Raw genomic sequence first — 20,839 nt, 5'->3', positions numbered from 1 at the left:
TGTCTTCAGGTGTTTTCCCCCAGGCTTTGAAAACAGCAGTTATCAAACCACTGATAAAAAAGAACAATCTGGACAAATCACTACTGCAGAATTACAAGCCGATCTCCAACCTCCCATTCATCAGCAAATTATTGAAAAAGCAGTTTTTAAACAAGTAAATAACTTCCTAACAAGGTTTTCAATATTTATATGCTCCCACTGGCTCAGGTTATAACAGGAAATAGGATTAGCTACCATAACTACGCAGATGATACACAGCTCTACATCACGATGTCACCAGGTGACTCTAAACCCATCCAATCACTGAATAGATGCTTAGAACAGATAAATGTGTGGATGTGCCAAAACTTTCTCCAGCTGAACAGAAACAAAACTGAAGTTATTATCTTTGGACCTAAAGAGGAGCGAACTAGAATCAATGCACAGCTTCAGTTATTACAACTGCAAACCAGCGATCAGGCCTGAAACCTGGGAGTAGTGATGGACTCTGACCTGAACTTTCAGAACCACACAAAGACAGTCATAAAGTCGGCCTTCTATCACCTGAAGAACATCTCCAGGATTAGAGGACTAATGTCTCAGCGCGGTCTAGAGAAACTCATCCATGCGTTTATCTTCAGCCGCATTGATTACTGCAACAGCGTCTTCACAGGTCTGACTAATAAATCAATCCTCCAGCTGCAGCTGATCCAGAACGCTGCTGCTCGCATTCTCACTAAAACCAGGAAGATAGAGCACATAACACCAGTTTTAAAGTCCCTACATTGGCTCCCTGTAGCTCAAAGAATAGACTTTAAAATACTGTTGTTAGTTTATAAATCACTGAACGGTTTAGCACCACAATACATTAAAGATCTGTTATTGTTGTATCAACCTTCCAGACCCCTCAGATCTTCTGGTTCTGGTCTGCTCTGCATCCCCAGAACCAGAACCAAACGAGGAGAAGCAGCATTCAGTTTCTATGCACCACAAATTTGGAATAAACTTCCAGAAAACTGTAAAACAGCTGAAACACTGGGTGCCTTTAAATCTCAACTTAAAACCCACCTGTTTAGAGTTGCTTATGGCTAAATTATTATTAGAGTGTGGGTTTTGATGTCTTTGATGTTTTTAATGTTTTTATCTTTAGGTTTTATCTATTGATTAATTTCTTTTTATTTCTCTTTCTCACTGTTTAAGTTTTAATGATATAAAGCCCCCCTGAAAACGTCCCAGTTTAACGACGTTTAACTAAAGTCCTACAGGGTTTAGAGTCCCAGTTGACGACGTGTCAACTAAAAACCTAGAGGTTGGAGTCCTTGTCAAACGGTGTTTTTGACTAAAGTCCCAGAGGGTTAGAGCCCCAGTTAAATGATGTTTAACTGAAGTTCTAAAAGGGGTGCGGGTTTTAATGTTTTTATCTTTTTTAATCTTTTTCAAAATCTCTTTCTCTTTCTCACTGTTCAATGTCACATGCTGTTTTTATTTTAATTATGTAAAGCACTTTGAAATGCCTTGTTGCTGAAATGTGCAATACAAATAAAAATTGATTGACTGATTGATTGATTGATTGATTGATTGATTGATTGATTGATTGATTGATTGATTGATTGATTGCAAGGGATTGCTTAAATCCTATAGAGAAATGTGTTGTTGTGCTACACTTTTGACTTTGATGACAGTGAGGTTCAATACTGCTCTGATGATCCTTTAAAACTTTGACATTTGGAGGATAACCCATTCAGTGGATAACTGTGTGTCCTGGTGACAGCAGTGGCAGTCACCAGGACACAGCTTTCCCTGAGACTGAAAGATCTCAAAGTTCACTGTCAAAATCTGTGTGAAATGCAACGACGCCGTCAGTTCTGCTTTCAGAAAACGATCCTAACAAAGAGCTGCAGCCCGCTATGAGGTTCACCTGTTGAGTCGCTTCGCGCCACAAATAGTGGATCAGTCATGGCAGCAACTCGATGCGTTTTGGCTTTTGGAGATGTTAAAGGTGGCCTGCTGAAATTCAGACTGAGCGTCAGAGTATGGAAGACAGAGGATTTTCCTGACACTGAACGTGGTGTGGTTGTTGATGCTGGACAGGTTGGCTTAAATGTTTGAAAAGCTGCTCATCTGTTGGGTTTGTGATACCAAGTCATGTCCTAGGTCTGCAGAAAACCTCCTGCAGTTGAGCCTTGTTGATGCCAAAGGTCAGGCTGTCATTACAACCAAGAGTTTTGGAATGCCCTCTCTGGAAGCGATGGACCTCAGCAGCAGATAACCACTCATGCTTGCTAAGAGAAGAAAAATACAATTTGCACAGACAGACAATGGCTTGCAAACACTTTTCCTGGTCTGATTACTTTAGTTTAAAACTAAATAACTAAAACTAAACTCAGGGTAAGAGCTTAGAAAAGCAACAAGAATGATGCACTTTCTTGTTGCCGTGTACCAACTTTTTAACAACACTTCCAATTGTGGTGATGGTGTAATGGTGTGGAGGATATTTAGGAATATTTATTACCCTTATTACCAGTTAAGCATTGTTTAAAAACCATATAATACTGATAATCTCCGTGTTCATCCCTTTACGGCCACACTGTGGCAATTAGCTTCCTGAACTGTCAGAAACAACATTCCCCAGATCTCAACCCCTTTGACAAACCTGCAGCCACCGCGTAGACCAAGATCTCTGGGAAATGTTTCTAACGCCTTGTTGAATCTGTGTCACAAATAATTAAGGGTTGTTCTGTTCCGAAGGCAAAAAGAAATCTAACTTTGTACCAGCACGGTGTAGCTGTGAAAGTGGCTGCTCAGTGTGTTCTCAGCTAAGGCCATTACAGTTCCTGTATCATTTCTGACTTTGATCCCTCAGTTATTTCTGGCTATTTAATGTGTCATGAGGCTGATTCGTCCTTTTTCCCTCCCTGCAGTTTTCACACTGTGATTCAGCCGGTGAGCCAAGGTGTTGCCACGGGCCTCAACGGGCTAATCAAAGTACGAAATGGGAAAGTGTGGGAAGGTTTTAGGTCTAGCTGGTAACTCTAGTTGGTAGAGTTGTTTTCTGGACTTGCTTGCCGGGCCTTCGCTTTTACCCTTCGGAAGTGAGAGGTGGCGGCTGTGGTGGTGCTGCTGGTGGTTAGTTGAGCCAGACAGAGATGTCTCTTGTATCTCGTCTGCTGCTGCCTCCTGATATGTTTTGTCATACTTGAAATCACTGCTCCTCAGTCTACCACCTAGCATTTGGCGAGTGTTGTGAATATATCGCCAAAACAGATGGAAACTGTGAAGATGGTACGCAAAAAACGGTGGTGGGTTTAGAGTTGTTTTTTTTACCTTATTATCAAAAGGCGACACCGACTCTGCATCCTCATTAGTATCTTTTGCGATGACGTAACTCCATCCTACATCTGTCGCTAGTTTTTTTGTGCAGTCAGAGCATATTTCTAAGATTTGAGAAGAAAACTTAGGGTCATTCTTTTTCCTTAAAAAAATTTATTTTGCAAATACCAAAATTTGCAAATTTTGGTATTTGCAAATACCAAATTATTGGTATTTGCAGCACATTCAAAACAAATAGTCACTACAGACAAATATAAACCATCAGGTCCCTTGATGAAAACTCAAACCAGAGAATCCAAGATGACTGAAAAGAGTCAGTTTATAAAACATTCAAAATGAAGTTATTCAACTCATGAAGAGGCTTGAAGCTGTAATTTGTAAAGGTCAGAAATGTTTTTCTGCTGTTAAAGTTTGCCTTCTGATTTAATGGTGAGTCAAATTTTGATTAAAATTCCATTCTTGAAAATTACTTCATTTACAGTCATTATATTTGGATCCATCCTCCAACTTCACACTGGCAGACACACAATTTCTATTAAAGAGATAATATCCTTCCAAAATGAGGATGTGATATTTTACAGATGAATGATAACTTTTTAGAAAGCACAACTTTGTGAGTTTCTAAAGTTTCCTAGAGATAAATACTTATTTTTTTATACCATTTTACCATAAATATTTCATTCTAATTGTAGGAAAAGCATCTTTCCTGTCTAGGCCAGTGTGAGCAATCAAGGTTTTATGCTGGATTATAATCCAACAAAGTGCAGAACCAGCCAAGGCATGAACAAACTCAGTTCAATTCGGTTTATTCATAGTAAAAATTGGCAACGCATTTTTAAAAGCTTACACACCAATCTTTCTAAAATCGTCTTGGTTTCTCCAGGCCAATACTTGGAATCAAACTGGGACAAACCCAGTACATACAGACATGTCAGTACAAATCAAAAGTCTTCACTGTCTCAGTTCCTCTAGTTTTCATTTACTTCTCTGAGAGGAGACGACCTATGAACCCCAAACTGTCTTTATTTATTCTCCCACAGATAAACGATAATGACGTAATCTGTGCTCAGTGGATTAAAGGCTGTGATTAGTACATATATAAATTGTGCTCTCTGAGTAACAAAATTAGATCTACCTCTGCATGCTGGAGCGAATTTAATAAAGCACGACTCAATGTGCCATTGTATTTGCTGTGGCGACTCTCAGTATTTACCTTATTAAAACTGAATGTCGTGTTTAATCAAACGTTTCTGTGCAAAATAGAGGTGGTGGGGGCGGCGGTGTGATGAAGAGGGCTTTGCTGAACTAAGCAGGAGTGCTGGAGGTCTTGCTCAGCCTGCGTTTACAATGGTCACAGCATAATGTAGCCCGTTCCAGCAGAAAATTCATGAAATGTCTTGTTAGCAAATTCCAGGTCAAGAAAGAACACAGTAATCTACAAGCAACATTGTTTTTCTTTCATTTTTCTCTCTCTCTCTAGATCTCCTTCTGCACTATTGTCTTCCTAATTCTTTCCACGTTTCCAAATAGCTCCCCTTTACTTTCTGTTAATGAGTGAGGTGTCGACTGAGCCAGCTCAGAAAGAAATAATTAGGTGCTTGAATTCTTCATGGGAACAACGCTCCCTTCTGACTTGTTGCGTCTCTGCGTTATCACCATCTGACTTTGAGAGCCGTTCCATTTGTTGTTGTTTTTTTCCAGTTTCTGCATTGTTAATTGCATGTAAACTGTTGTCATCTTAAATTGTTTCATTAGTTCTTCTGGCAATATACGTTTGGAATCCATTTTGTCCCTTTGGGTAATCTGCGATTAGCTGAAGTTAGCAAAACACACGCACAGCACTTCGGAGATGTGGATCTTTGGACCAATACATTATGCCGTGCCAGGTAATTTCAATAATTCTGTTTCTATGAAAAGTGTGTGTGTGTGTGCGTGTGTGTGCGTGTGTGTGGGGGTGTGTAGGTGTGTGTGTGTGTGTGATTCCAGTAGTCAACAACTCCATACACGCCAGCAGCCCACCATGTCTTTGTGTTAAAAAATGTTAAATGTTTCAAAAACTTGGAGGTACACGAGGAGGCATTATAAGTTGAAAATAACAGCATGTGAGGCCAACAGGTTGGTGAGGGAATGATGCAAGGTTAACTATAAACCTAGCTTAATCTGTCTTTGGTATCTGTTGTATTAAAATCTATATTTAAAATAAACAAACAACGCTCTGCCTGGTGGAGGGCCAAGTTAAGCCTGGTGGCCCGCCAGGCTTATAATACAGTGGATTGTATATAAAGTTATTTTCAGTTACCCTCAACAAAACCTGTCCGACCTGTCTCTTTTGACACACATAGGATAAACAATATGTAATTTGACGACTTATCAGTGTAGTTTATGTGAGGTTAGTTGTAGGAGAAGAGTGAAGGTCAGGGGCAAAATATTTTATGAACCAAAGAACTGAGAACATGAGAAACACACATCCACCTGGAAGACTTCTGCTCCCTGAAGAAAGCCATGTTCCCTCCATCTGAACCATTCCGTTGTTTGGGATAACTGACCTGCGTTCCTTTCCAAAACCACTTTGAGTGTTGCTGAGAGTCGAGTCTTTATCTGAGTTAGTTCTATTTTGGAAAGGCTCACGCCGAGTATCGGATCCCCACTCCGGCTCCTCCGTCACGTCTACATATCCTCAACATCCGCCCTTCTAATCTCTGCCTGTCCCTCATCTGTTAACCTCCAACTCTTAGCAACTTCCAGAGCAACTTAGCAAGTGCCTTATCTCCCATCAGCTTTCCGTTGCATCGAAGCTTCGGGGGTGACTGACAGATTCACTAATGCTACAAATTATAGGTGATGTAACCCGTGTAACCTGTCGTCTTATTCTGCAGAATGAGACAAAACAAATTTTGCAATTCAAGTAGACTCCAGACTCAATTTTATAGAACTCCATCTGCATTTAGTAGCTGTAAACCAAATAATATAAATGAAACAATTTCCTTTCCCCTTGCCGTCTCAGGACATAATGCATTTCTTCGGTAACTTTTAATAGCCAGAGTAGTCATCGGAATTACATTTTGACCAATGGTGTGACTCCACAGCTGAAAGCGACCCTGCAAATCCCTTCCTGACCCAATTTCCCCTGTCAGCATGCTGGTTTGAGTCCGCCAGTTCAGCCTATTGCACACTGAAGATGCAACACGAACAAAATAAATTATTAGGTTTAGGAAAAAACCTGAAAACGACAAGTGTAAAGTTGATTTGTTTTGCAAAGATGATTCGCCATTTAATTCTCAATATGCAGATGAAACATGATTTACAAAGAGAGTAAGCTACGGGTGGTGGGTGCAAGTGTGAAATATTTTTCAATTCGACTTTGTCAGGGTTTTTTTTTTAAACTGCCTTCAGTTTTTGTATTTTAAAACACTAAAACCGTTGTATTTGTATGTGTAGAGCTGGGAATTTAGGTGATCAAAACAAAGTAGTGCATTGCAATTTGTAGATGTCTGCTCAATCTGTTATCTTAAAATGCAGTGTGGCACAACTCCAAACCACACAAGGCATTTAATCCTCACATAAGTCAGGAAAGGGGCTGAAAGGTGGATGGATGGTGTTGAAAACAATGTTAATGTAACTTTTTTTCTGTGGTTTTAAAAACTATTATTTGGACAAGAACATTTTGCCTTACTGTCACAGTTCAGTTATACTTATTTTTGTTCTTGGTTTTCTTACAATCTTCTACCATCTTGACCTTTGACTTGTTCTGCTTTTGTTTGTTTTCCGTGCATCTCTATCATACTTTTGCTTTCTTCTGTTTGCACACACCTGACCATATGAGTTCCTGAATCTGCATCCTACAACAGCTGTGTGTGTACAGTTCATTTCCTCTCAAACGCCGAAGGTCACTACTGCATCTTGATCCCAGCCTCAACAGCTGCATTTAACTGATAATAAAACGACTTGGGACCAAAGTCAGGGAGTGGAAATCCCATGAGCTTCTACCTGCTGACAATCTGGACTGGCTGGAGTTTCTCCATTTCTCCACAGAAGACTTACAGATTGGTTAGAGACACTCATATACATTTCTGCTAACAAAAACACCTGGAAATGTCAAACTGCTGACTGAATCCAACAGGTTGGGCTTTTATTTTGAAGAACTGGCTATCTCTCGGGGTTAGCCAGAGAGATTTATTCAAATAAACTTGAATAAGTTTATTTGAATAAACTTATTCAAAGTTTATTCAAATAAACTTTGAATAAGCATTCAAAGTTTATTTCCTAACTTTGAATGTCCATTCTTGCAATGCATAGTGCTCTTACCACCGTACTATTTGCATTCTGTTTAATTTATAATTTACTTGTTGTCTGCAACCTCTGTTTGCTTGTTTATTTTTTTCTTTTTTAGTTATCTATTTTTTATGGAAATAATTGCTGGTGTTCTTGTTTGCTTTATTTTTGTTTCATCATTTATTCGTTCTTTTCTGCTCTTCAAATTACAGTCTGTCATAAACTGAATGTCTATATAAGGTATTTGTTTTTATGTTAAAAAAACAGAAATAGATACATTAATAATAATAATAATAATAATAATAAAGATGAACTCCTTAACAAAAACATTTTGTTGATTCTCCGATGTGCTCAAGCGGATGGACTTTAGTTTGGTCACAGGACGGTCACTGCTCATCCCCAGTGGGTGCAAAGGGAAAAACGATCAGATAGATCATATTGTGGACAGCACACGGTAACCGTATTAAAAATATCCAATCTGATTAAAGCAAAACTGATGTCCATGTTAGACTTTTCACAGCGTTGTTTTATAGCCCACTAAAGCAGCTCATAATGACCTCTTTACTTTCACCCTTTTCCTCTTGCTCTTGCTTTGCTGAGTTCTCACAGTCCCCAGGGGAGAGAGAGAGAGAGAGAGTCTGCGTGCTCCGTGTGATGATCAGTGAGTCTTAGCCAGATCTCGACAACCAATCATCTGTCTTCTTGTGGCATCCCGCTTGGCTTCACATTTCAGGACGGTGCCATTCCCTATACTCCAGCCCGGAGAGTATTTTTCTTCATGTTTCGAACAGACTGGTGGTTTTTCTTCGCCCTGACGTGCTACTCGCCCTCTTGACAGATCTGCGTTCTGTTTGTTTGCAGGGGGAATTTGCAGAGCTCCATGCATGCTCAAATGTGTATATACATATAAAAAAAAGCAAAGAAAAAAAATATATATATAAAAAGCTCAGCTCCGTAAATCAGGATAGATTAGTTACAGAGCAGGCCTTTTCTCTCTCCCTCTCTCTTTCCTTCAGTAGCGCAAAGAAGAAAGTTTCCCTATTAAAAAATATTCCCAAACCCAGTTCGGTTAAAGTGGAGAAAATACATTAAGGGAGCTAATGTGATTTTGGGCTGAGCAGATTAGAAATGTCTTTCATGGTCACATTCCAATATTAGTCCAGAGCTAAGCCTCAAAATGTGTTTCTTTTGTGCTTAACCTCATAATGTCAAGAGACACATAGTCACTTCTGGCATGAATATTCTCTTTGAGGAAAGTTAGCTGCTCCACTCCTCCAAAGCAGCGCAGAGGAGGAAAAAGGAACAGTGTGAAAATGAACGGAACTCGTTCACGCCCGTCGCCAAAACGGCCGGGCGTTTTCCGAAGTTTGTTTGCACACAAGCAAAGGAACGAGTCGATGGGCCTTCGCCGACGATCCGTCCTAACGGGGCCGAGAGGAGTGGCTGTCAGTGGAAGTCAAATCCCCCCTGCCTCCCCGTGTAAACACGAGCGGTGACTGATCCACTTTCAATTTAAATGACCTCCACGCCGCCGCCGAGTCTCACCGAAGGAACTCAGAAGCCTCAATCAGGCTGAACTCTTTCCCTAACTTAATCCAAAGGGGATTAAGGAAGCAAATCAATTAGAAGCCGAGGCTAAGAAGCAGCTATCTCCACTTCCCTCTCACTTACTCCCCTCCTCTCTTCATGCAGCTAAAGACAACGGCTTCTTAATGGCATTATGGCGAGTAGGCAGGGTCAAAAGGCTTGTAATTATAATTAATTACAGCTGAGGAACTGGAACAACTTTTAAAAGTGTTTTTGGAACGTAGCACATTTAAATGAGAACCAATAATGAAGTTGCCTCGTCAAGTATTTACAAAAGTAAGTTTTCTGTTATCACGGTTCAATTAAGCCTTTAATGTTTTTAAGTGGGAATTGATGTGACAGACCAACTAAAGCCAAAGAGATAAATGGTTTTAGGCAAAGTTGGGGCTCTCACAGTGCTCCGTTTAATCCATCATCTGAAAGAGGAAAGAACAGCACGACTTCAAACCCACCAAGTCGTTGTCGTCCACCCAAACCGACAGCCTGAGCGACTTAGGAGAGACGAATACACATTTTTAGATCACATTTCAATTTATACATAAAAAAAAAGAAAAAAGAAACGAAACCATGCAGAATTTTTGCAAAATCCTCAATTAAATGCTTATTTGTGTTGCTCTGTAAATTCCATGCTGAGATGGGTAGAGTATGCAACAGTTGTACTCAGGAGTAGCACTGCTTCAAAGTATTTTTACTCAAGCGAAAATAAAAAAAGTGGCCATCCGAGAAATGACCCAAGTGAGGGTAAAAAGGCTGTGCAAGTACTGAGCAACTAATCAGAATGTCAATCATTTAATATTTAAAAAATTACATCAGACAAACCAAACTATAAAACTTTGTGGAAATGTTGCTATTCTAAGGACCAAAATGAAAATAGCTAATTTTGTAACCTAATTGCAAAATAACAGAATTGGGTAAAAGATGTTCCAAGTAAATTTCGTTCAGTATAAAAGTTGAACAAAAACTGCAGGTGTGTGTTTTTGGTTAAAGTTTCAGTGTTACATAATATCGACTTTTTTGAGCTTTAGATCATGTTTTAATGTTATTAGCTCATCACAAACATACCTGGAGCGTTGCCTTGATTCTTTCATGCATGTTTCATAAATCCTCTGATCTCAGCCGTGCAAAATATGGAGAGACATTTCAGCCAAAACTTTGGCTGAAATGTCTCTCCATAGAGTACCTAGAAATTTTGCTCAAGTAAGAGAAGTGATACTTCGTAGTAAAGTTACTCAAGTAAAGTACAGCATAGTAAAAGTACTCCTAAGAGAACTTTTCCAAAAAGTTACTCAAGTAAATGCAACTGGGTAAATAGTACCCAACTCTGTTTCCACATTAAATGTTGGGCTGCATTGCAATTTGTTTTTTAATTTAAGTTCAACGAATATGAGAAAGCCTTTACAGCTATACGTTTAATGAAATAAATAAACCTGGTCAGTTTGAAAACAGTTCAGCCAAGTTTGTCCAGATCTGTCTTCAGATCCTCTCCATCACATTTTTTTTTTACTCTTTTTCTTAGTATGCTTACTGTGTTTTTTTTTTCCTCAGCTCTGTTTTTGCATGCAGAGCCTGTTCTGCTCTGGCATCTTGCTGCACCTTCCTCTATCTCTCGCAAACCTCTCTGTAGAATACAGAGGTTCTGAGGGAAACAAGTGCACTCCAGCGGCAGAATGTGAATAACGGGAGGCTGCTGCTGTGTGAATCCTCGCGTTCTCCCTCCCCGTCTTAGTCCAAGTGAATCAAAGAAGATCAGCTCCTGTACAGCCTTGTCTTAGAGGGGCTTGACTACAGAGGAAAGGCAAGTGAAGGGTTGGGTGAGTGGGGGTGAGCGTACTTCTCTCCCAGAAGTAACTCAGAGGGCACTCCTGAGAACTTCTGACGATAGTAATGAAATATATTCATGGGTTTTTGCCTTGTTCTCTAAACATGGAGGTTTTTAGAAACACAGGGAGTTTGTTTCCTGTAAGTCTGTGTTCGGGGCACTCGTGTCTTCCTGACGGGAACGTTTGAAAAATGACTGAATTTTATTTTATTTTTTTTAAGCCTCACCAAATAGTCCCAATTATCACACCGATACTTAATTTAAGGAGCAAAAAAAAAAAAAAAAACTTCCTGTCATCCATCCCTAAATGAATTTGTATTTCAATTAATGGTGTAAAATTATGGAATTTATTAAATTTAATACAATTTAAAATGAAATATAAGGCGGTCATGAATAAAAATAAAAAAATGAATACATTTCACAAGATATAGAAATATGGGTGAGAGATAACACTATTGTGTGTAAATTGAGGATAACACGAGTGGGTCTGGGTATGGATGCACATATTTCGACATATAGATGTAAACACAGATAAAATGGAAAATTAACCGATGTTTATTTCCAATTTTTAATTTTCAAGCATGTTAAGATGCTGCTGCATTTTTTTGAATGTGTTGTGTCCATTTGATATTTTTTTTGTTAGTGATGTAATGCAATTTTAAAAGACAGATGCCGCTCTGATGGTTATTCCAGGAAAGGGGAAAGTTTCCTCGTTTTGTTTTGGAACTGAATCCCTAAAAATGATTTATTTTTTTTATTTTTTTACGTGACGTTTTCAAGATTAAGACTTGATGTCATTTGTTCTGAATTGGGATTTTTCATAAGAGAAAACAGTTTTGTTCAATTGATTTCTGAAATGCCACTATCAGGCGTTTTAAAATTGTACTGCAGGATAAACTGGACTGTTTCTGTAGATTTCTTACAAAAACTAAGTAACACGGGGGAAGAAAAAAAATCATTCAGTAGCCTGGCATATTGGCTGGTTCACATAGCTTCAGGTTTAAGTGCACAAGTACAAAATCTTGAGAAGAAAATGCATTTGTATGTCAATTTGCATGAAAACATCACAAATGGTTTTCCAGCTTGAAATCAGAACCGAGCTGAGCTGGGTTAGATGTGATTCAGTCTGCATTTAGAGCTAAATTTAACTCTTATCGGCACATTTCAGATTCATATTTATCCACGTCAGATTGCATCCACAGGGCTTTTTATCATTTTGGACATGGACATTTTAATGACCGTTTTCAGATCTGAATAATTCATCTTTTAGGCCGTCTCTGCTCATTAGCTCTCAGTTAATTCGTTCTCATTTATTTCACAAGTAACCACCAAAATACCAGCAGTACTTGTACCACTTTGTCATTGTTATTTTTCCAAATCTGTTCTCTAAAAATGTTGCCTAACCTATTCAAATCTTCCATGAAACACAATTTCATTTATTATTTAATTCAATTGTGTGTTCATATCTGTCAGATATCTGAGAGATATTTGCCTATGTCTTCATAAAAGACAATCCAAGCTCATAAAAGAAAATTTGGTCAAGAAAAAAAAAATTAAAACATTTTATAGTTTGTCAAGTTCACATAAATGATGATGGGAGAGATTATAAGGAATTATGTTGTCATCATAATTCTTCTGCTGTTGAAGAATTCAATAAGAACTGTACTAAATTGTGGGATTACACATTATGATTATTAATTTAGCAACTATACACTGTTGTAGTGACATTAATGAGCCTTTCCCCTCATTATTTGCTTCTTTAATCACTGTGCTTCTTTATTTTCACCTTTCCTTACATGCAAATGATACACTGTAAAACTTATCTATTTGGTTATACATTTTCCTTTTGCTTCCCTTGTTTTCGAATTTCTTTTCCTCCGTCACTGTCTCCGTGTCCATCCGTCTTTCCATCGGCAGGCATGAGTAATCAATAGTCTCTTCATTACATAAATGGAAGGAGACGGGAGGAAGCTGCAGCAGGAAGCCGATCAGATAGCGTAAGTGGGAGGGAGGAACATTTCAGATCCAAATCAGCTGAAACGAATTACAAAGGCTCTGATGATTCATGGGGCTGGATGGACGTGACTCAACAAATCAGCTTTGATGAATTGCGTCTAGTGACACGGGGCGCTCACATGCACAAACAGCACTAGAAACTCAAACTTTTTCTAAAAGTTTTTTTTTTTTTTTTTTTTTCCATGATTGATTATAAATTTACCCTAAAAAAAATATGTGTAATCAACAGAAAACAGACACAGAAAATGAATTGTTGCAGGAAGAATTTACATGAACCTGGTTTGGTTTAGGAGGTATTTAGTTTTTCCCCCATGAGGCACATCTTGGTTTGGATTGGCTTTGTGGCTCCAAATAAAAGCATCTTTTACAAAATTTATTTTTTATTGTTTAGGCATGTTTGTGTAATATTAAAATATATGTGAGAGAGGAAAAAAAGCCACACAGAGGACATTTGCAGCAGAATTGTTTCTATACTAAAGGTTTTCCCTTTTCTTCCCCTCTGGAATATTTGCCTGCTTTTCTTTCTTTTAAGATTGGAATCACCTTTGTGTTGCATAAATATTAACATGGATCCTTTTTCCTCTCTATTTTTTTTTTTTTTGGGCTATGGATATTTTTTTTGTTCCTGTTTATATTTCAGAAACGTATCTCCACAGTTATCACATGATGTCTTTTCTCCTGAGTTTGTGAATGAAGTTAACATCACAACCTGAATGTTTGTCAGACGCTCTGACAGGATCACCTGAAAGGTCGAAATCTTTCCAACTAGTGAAAAGTTTACATTCCTCTTGTTGGTCCTTGATGGATTTCTCTTAACCATATTCTACATATCAATCAACTTAAAACAATCTGTAAAATAATTACACATGTTTAAATTTTATGTGAATTCACACTTGCTCAGAATTATACTTAAAGCCTCAAATATTCACATACACTCCCTGCTAATATTTGCCCAAATGCTTCTTAGCAAGTTGAATTTTTTTTTTATTATTTTTTTTTTTTATTTATTTATGTTTTTTAGCTTTCAGGAAGGATAATTCCGAGCAAACATCAGTCTCCAATCTATAAAAAGTTTCTCTACAGGTTGATTATTTCATAAATGTTTGTATAAAAGCAGGTTAGCTTTAGGAATGGCCAGAAATGTTTAAGCTTTGTCTAACCTCATGCCTGTGCTGTCGGGTACAGAATAAGAAATTACAAAGAAGGATTTATTTCTGTTCTTCCCACATAAAGACACACAACTGAAAAATACATCAAATGCAGCCTTGTAAGAAGACTGATGAAAACAAACAAATAAAGAAAAGAGGGTTTTAAGCCAAATATTCCCTATCGTCTAACAGTTAGGCTGTTCTGTTTGTGAGAGGGTGACATGACCCCTGAACTGAAACATTAACCACACACACAGCTGGTCTTCTCACAAACTGCCTCACATGTTAAGACTTGCTCAGAAGGTGTTTCACTTGTGGAGAAGAGCTCTAAACTGCCCATCGGTCAGGAGGGAGCTGCTCTCTGACTTTTCCAGCCGCGGGGTTGAAGCCACAGCACTGTTTGCTGGGGGAGGAGGGTTGAAGTCTAATGGCAGCTGTATCTGTTTCTGTGATTGAGTGCAGAGCAAACTGGTCTGTACTGCAGCCGCTTCGTCTTTCTTCTCCTCCCTTTTGCTCCAGAGCAGTTTCACCTCCCACTGATGGACTTTTTTTTCTCCCCAATGTTTCCTGGATAAACTGTACTGAACAGTGTGTGTGGCACTGTGCAAGGATGTGACCGACAGCACGTTCTTACTGTTGGTCACATGAGATGATGAGATGAAGCTAATGCATTATGGGGTTTTAGGGAAGCTTTAAACCCCATAATGACTAGTTAGAATGGCTACCAACGATGGTGTATAAACAGTTTTTCCTGGAACAGTAAGTTGTTTCCTCCATCAGCTCATGTACGAGTGTGATTGACAGCGCTAAGACCCTCCTCCTGGCTCTGATTGGTTGTTTTTGACCAGGAGCGATGCATGTTTGTCATAGCAGCTCAGGGAGGAAGGAGTTAAAGGATCTCTCTTTTCAGATTATCTCTCATTTTATACAGTCACAATATGGTGCCTGTTTTAACAAATAAAAAAAAAAAAATTCCCCTCTCACCCTCCGNAAAAAAAAAAAAAAAACTTCCTGTCATCCATCCCTAAATGAATTTGTATTTCAATTAATGGTGTAAAATTATGGAATTTATTAAATTTAATACAATTTAAAATGAAATATAAGGCGGTCATGAATAAAAATAAAAAAATGAATACATTTCACAAGATATAGAAATATGGGTGAGAGATAAACTATCGTGTGTAAATTGAGGATAACACGAGTGTGTCTGGGTATGGATGTGAATGGATGCACATATTTAGACATAGAGATGTGAACCCAGATAAAATGGAAAATTAACCGATGTTTATTTCCAATTTTTAATTTTCAAGCATGTTAAGATGCTGCTGCATTTTTTTGAATGTGTTGTGTCCATTTGATATTTTTTTATTAGTGATGTAATGCAATTTTAAAAGACAGATGCCGCTCTGATGGTTATTCCAGGAAAGGGGAAAGTTTCCTCGTTTTGTTTTGGAACTGAATCCCTAAAAATGATTTATTTTTTTTATTTTTTTACGTGACGTTTTCAAGATTAAGACTTGATGTCATTTGTTCTGAATTGGGATTTTTCATAAGAGAAAACAGTTTTGTTCAATTGATTTCTGAAATGCCACTATCAGGCGTTTTAAAATTGTACTGCAGGATAAACTGGACTGTTTCTGTAGATTTCTTACAAAAACTAAGTAACACGGGGGAAGAAAAAAAATCATTCAGTAGCCTGGCATATTGGCTGGTTCACATAGCTTCAGGTTTAAGTGCACAAGTACAAAATCTTGAGAAGAAAATGCATTTGTATGTCAATTTGCATGAAAACATCACAAATGGTTTTCCAGCTTGAAATCAGAACCGAGCTGAGCTGGGTTAGATGTGATTCAGTCTGCATTTAGAGCTAAATTTAACTCTTATCGGCACATTTCGGATTCATATTTATCCACTTCAGATTGCATCCACAGGGCTTTTTATCATTTTGGACATGGACATTTTAATGACCGTTTTCAGATCTGAATAATTCATCTTTTAGGCCGTCTCTGCTCATTAGCTCTCAGTTAATTCGTTCTCATTTATTTCACAAGTAACCACCAAAATACCAGCAGTACTTGTACCACTTTGTCATTGTTATTTTTCCAAATCTGTTCTCTAAAAATGTTGCCTAACCTATTCAAATCTTCCATGAAACACAATTTCATTTATTATTTAATTCAATTGTGTGTTCATATCTGTCAGATATCTGAGAGATATTTGCCTATATCTTCATAAAAGACAATCCAAGCTCATAAAAGAAAATTTGGTCAAGAAAAAAAAAATTAAAACATTTTATAGTTTGTCAAGTTCACATAAATGATGATGGGAGAGATTATAAGGAATTATGTTGTCATCATAATTCTTCTGCTGTTGAAGAATTCAATAAGAACTGTACTAAATTGTGGGATTACACATTATGATTATTAATTTAGCAACTATACACTGTTGTAGTGACATTAATGAGCCTTTCCCCTTATTATTTGCTTCTTTAATCACTGTGCTTCTTTATTTTCACCTTTCCTTACATGCAAATGATACACTGTAAAACTTATCTATTTGGTTATACATTTTCCTTTTGCTTCCCTTGTTTTCGAATTTCTTTTCCTCCGTCACTGTCTCCGTGTCCATCCGTCTTTCCATCGGCAGGTATGAGTAATCAATAGTCTCTTCATTACATAAATGGAAGGAGACGGGAGGAAGCTGCAGCAGGAAGCCGATCAGATAGCGTAAGTGGGAGGGAGGAACATTTCAGATCCAAATCAGCTGAAACGAATTACAAAGGCTCTGATGATTCATGGGGCTGGATGGACGTGACTCAACAAATCAGCTTTGATGAATTGCGTCTAGTGACACGGGGCGCTCACATGCACAAACAGCACTAGAAACTCAAACTTTTTCTAAAAGTTTTTTTTTTTTTTTTTTTTCCATGATTGATTATAAATTTACCCTAAAAAAAATATGTGTAATCAACAGAAAACAGACACAGAAAATGAATTGTTGCAGGAAGAATTTACATGAACCTGGTTTGGTTTAGGAGGTATTTAGTTTTTCCCCCATGAGGCACATCTTGGTTTGGATTGGCTTTGTGGCTCCAAATAAAAGCATCTTTTACAAAATTTATTTTTTATTGTTTAGGCATGTTTGTGTAATATTAAAATATATGTGAGAGAGGAAAAAAAGCCACACAGAGGACATTTGCAGCAGAATTGTTTCTATACTAAAGGTTTTCCCTTTTCTTCCCCTCTGGAATATTTGCCTGCTTTGCTTTTTCTTTTAAGATTGGAATCACCTTTGTGTTGCATAAATATTAACATGGATCCTTTTTCCTCTCTATTTTTTTTTTTTTTGGGCTATGGATATTTTTTTTGTTCCTGTTTATATTTCAGAAACGTATCTCCACAGTTATCACATGATGTCTTTTCTCCTGAGTTTGTGAATGAAGTTAACATCACAACCTGAATGTTTGTCAGACGCTCTGACAGGATCACCTGAAAGGTCGAAATCTTTCCAACTAGTGAAAAGTTTACATTCCTCTTGTTGGTCCTTGATGGATTTCTTTTAGCCATATTCTACATATCAATCAACTTAAAACAATCTGTAAAATAATTACACATGTTTAAATTTTATGTGAATTCACACTTGGTCAGAATTATACTTAAAAGCCTCAAATATTCACATACACTCCCTGCTAATATTTGCCCAAATGCTTCTTAGCAAGTTGAATTTTTTTTTTATTATTTTTTTTTTTTATTTATTTATGTTTTTTAGCTTTCAGGAAGGATAATTCCGAGCAAACATCAGTCTCCAATCTATAAAACATTTCTCTACAGGTTGATTATTTCATAAATGTTTGTATAAAAGCAGGTTAGCTTTAGGAATGGCCAGAAATGTTTAAGCTTTGTCTAACCTCATGCCTGTGCTGTCAGGTACAGAATAAGAAATTACAAAGAAGGATTTATTTCTGTTCTTCCCACATAAAGACACACAACTGAAAAATACATCAAATGCAGCCTTGTAAGAAGACTGATGAAAACAAACAAATAAAGAAAAGAGGGTTTTAAGCCAAATATTCCCCATCGTCTAACAGTTAGGATGTTCTGTTTGTGAGAGGGTGACATGACCCCTGAACTGAAACATTAACCACACACACAGCTGGTCTTCTCACAAACTGCCTCACATGTTAAGACTTGCTCAGAAGGTGTTTCACTTGTGGAGAAGAGCTCTAAACTGCCCATCGGTCAGGAGGGAGCTGCTCTCTGACTTATCCAGCCGCAGGGTTGAAGCCACAGCGCTGTTTGCTGGGGGAGGGGGGTTGAAGTCTAGTGGCAGCTGTATCTGTTTCTGTGATTGAGTGCAGAGCAAACGGGTCTGCAGCTGCTCCGTCTTTCTTCTCCTCCCTTTTGCTCCAGAGCAGTTTCACCTCCCACTGATGGACTTTTCTTTCTCCCCAACGTTTCCTGGATAAACTGTACTGAACAGTGTGTGTGGCACTGTGCAAGGATGTGACCGACAGCACGTTCTTACTGTTGGTCACATGAGATGATGAGATGAAGCTAATGCATTATGGGGTTTTAGGGAAGCTTTAAACCCCATAATGACTAGTCAGAATGGATACCAATGACGGCGTATGAACAGTTTTTCCTGGAACAGTAAGTTGTTTCCTCGCTAAGACCCTCCTCCTGGCCCTGATTGGTTGTTTTTGACCAGGAGCGATGCATGTTTGTCATAGCAGCTCAGGGAGGAAGGAGTTAAAGGATCTCTCTTTTCAGATTATCTCTCATTTTATACAGTCACAACATGGTGCCTGTTTTAACAAATATATTTAATTTTTTTTTTTTTTTTTTTACAAAAGTTACAGTAGAGCCAAGAGAAAGCACATATTTGCATTGGAAGGTCTCGACATGATTTTCTCCTATGGGACTATTTTCAGTGTTAACCTGACGTTAAATTTAACGTCCAGGTGAGTTGGAGCATTTAGAATTCCAACACTAAACAAGAGGAACTCTGGACCTGGGTTCTGAATTTCCTGACTCCTCTCCTTGAGCGCGGTTCACATAAACGTTGAGCCGTCAGCCGGAGAATGAGAGATCACAGAACGTAAAGCGCCAGCGGAGGCGAGCCGGAGCCCCTCTTCTGTGAATTTACACGCGGCCGATGAAAAATGGCAGCCTCGCAGCCTACGTAACTTGTTCTCACCTCCACTCTTTGTAGCTTACCAAAGCTCTTCATCCTGAACTGCTCAATTTTCAAAGCCAATGCCTGGTTCCATATTCATAAGCATTCCTGCATGAACGTCCAATTCTATTACGGCCCGTAGACAAATCACCCGCTCGGACCCAGAACGCTAACCACCGCTCTCTGCGCGGTGATTGATCTCTCCTCTATTTTCCACACAGCAGCTTTATTTCAGATCTGAAAGCAAACATTAGTGCCCGGCACTTTATCCCTCTCTTATGTTTTTATTTCTTTCTCTCCCTCTGCCATATGGGTCTCTTCATCCCCGCTCTTATCGTGGCGTCCAGGAATCATCTGTCAGCGCAATGAGGAAATAATAGGAGTTGTCTCGCACCGGGTCGAAGTGACTGCTCAAACTTGCATTACAGGAGGAATCGCCCCGGACGGTAGAAGGTATGAATGAACTGCTCTTTTGTTTGAAAAGAGGCTGCTTTCTCTGGTGAAAACGCCTGAAGACTGGAAGCTGAATAAATTCTCCTTTTTGTCACAAACTTTTGATTTCATTCGAGCGTTTGTTGAACCGTTTCAACCACAAATCTTTCGCCGGCTCTCACTTGCAAAAATGACTCAGTCAGGAGAGACAGTCAGGAGAGAGACTGCCCATGAAAAAGCAAGACTTGCTCAAATTTTAATTTGTCTGGACTTTGACTAGGCCATTCTAACAAAACAAAATGCCTTAACTAAAACATTGCATTGTGGCTCTAACTGCATGTTTTTGGATCGTAGTTCTCTTGAAATTTCTCTAGAAAGTCATCCCCACAGCATAATGCTGGCACCACCATATGTCCCTCTCGTTGCCATGGAGACAGTGTTTTCAGGTTGTTGTGGAGTGCTTCTTTCCATATGCACTTGATTTTAATCGGAGATATCAGATTGAAACAGCGCATCACATCAATTTCCTTCCAATTCAGTTAATAATGAAAAAGAAATACTTTATTTCTATTGCATTTTTTTAAACAAATGTCACAGTTCTTCAAATTAAAAACATCTAATTCATTTAAAATGTAATAAATTACACAAAATATACCAAATTAATTAAAATGCATAACAACATAAGACAAAATGAAATGATACAAGCCTCTTTTTCTGCTGTCTTATTGACTGTATTGTGCTTATCTGTCACAAAAACACTTGATATTACTGAAAAGTCGGAAAGCTTTGAATACTTTACCGATTTCTGTAAAACGTGCCTGTTGTTATCTACTTTTATCTGAGGAGTCCTGAAAACCAAATGTCTCCCCCTGCCCCCTTGAGAATGCACAGCGGTGGCAGATACTTTAAAAAAATAAAGAAACGTCCACAAGACTTATATGTGCCATACGACTGAAAGAAGAGTCACAGCGAGGACAAAAGGAAAAGTGATTGGTAATGCAGAGGTATTGTATTTGCTTTGACAAGCAGGCTTTCACTCCGAAATGAAAGAAACGTGTCATCTTTTTCAAACCTCCACCAA

General features: G+C 38.3%; 1 long non-coding RNA gene across 1 annotated transcript in view; it reads right to left on the bottom strand.

The window, feature by feature from the left end:
* LOC107837905 (uncharacterized) overlaps positions 1 to 15,362 on the bottom strand; it is an 18,241-nt gene extending 2,879 nt beyond the window's left edge. The window contains exons 1-2 of the long non-coding RNA XR_001663955.1: positions 15,351 to 15,362; positions 10,762 to 10,767 (exon numbers count right to left, since the gene is read on the bottom strand). This is a non-coding gene — a long non-coding RNA (uncharacterized LOC107837905). The remainder of the gene's footprint in view (positions 1 to 10,761; positions 10,768 to 15,350) is intronic.
* Positions 15,363 to 20,839: the final 5,477 nt, after the last annotated feature.

The sequence above is a fragment of the Poecilia formosa genome, unplaced genomic scaffold, assembly GCF_000485575.1.
Source record: "Poecilia formosa unplaced genomic scaffold, Poecilia_formosa-5.1.2 Scaffold187, whole genome shotgun sequence".
Lineage (NCBI taxonomy): Eukaryota > Metazoa > Chordata > Actinopteri > Cyprinodontiformes > Poeciliidae > Poecilia > Poecilia formosa.
This window is presented reverse-complemented; position numbering and strand designations above follow the sequence as displayed.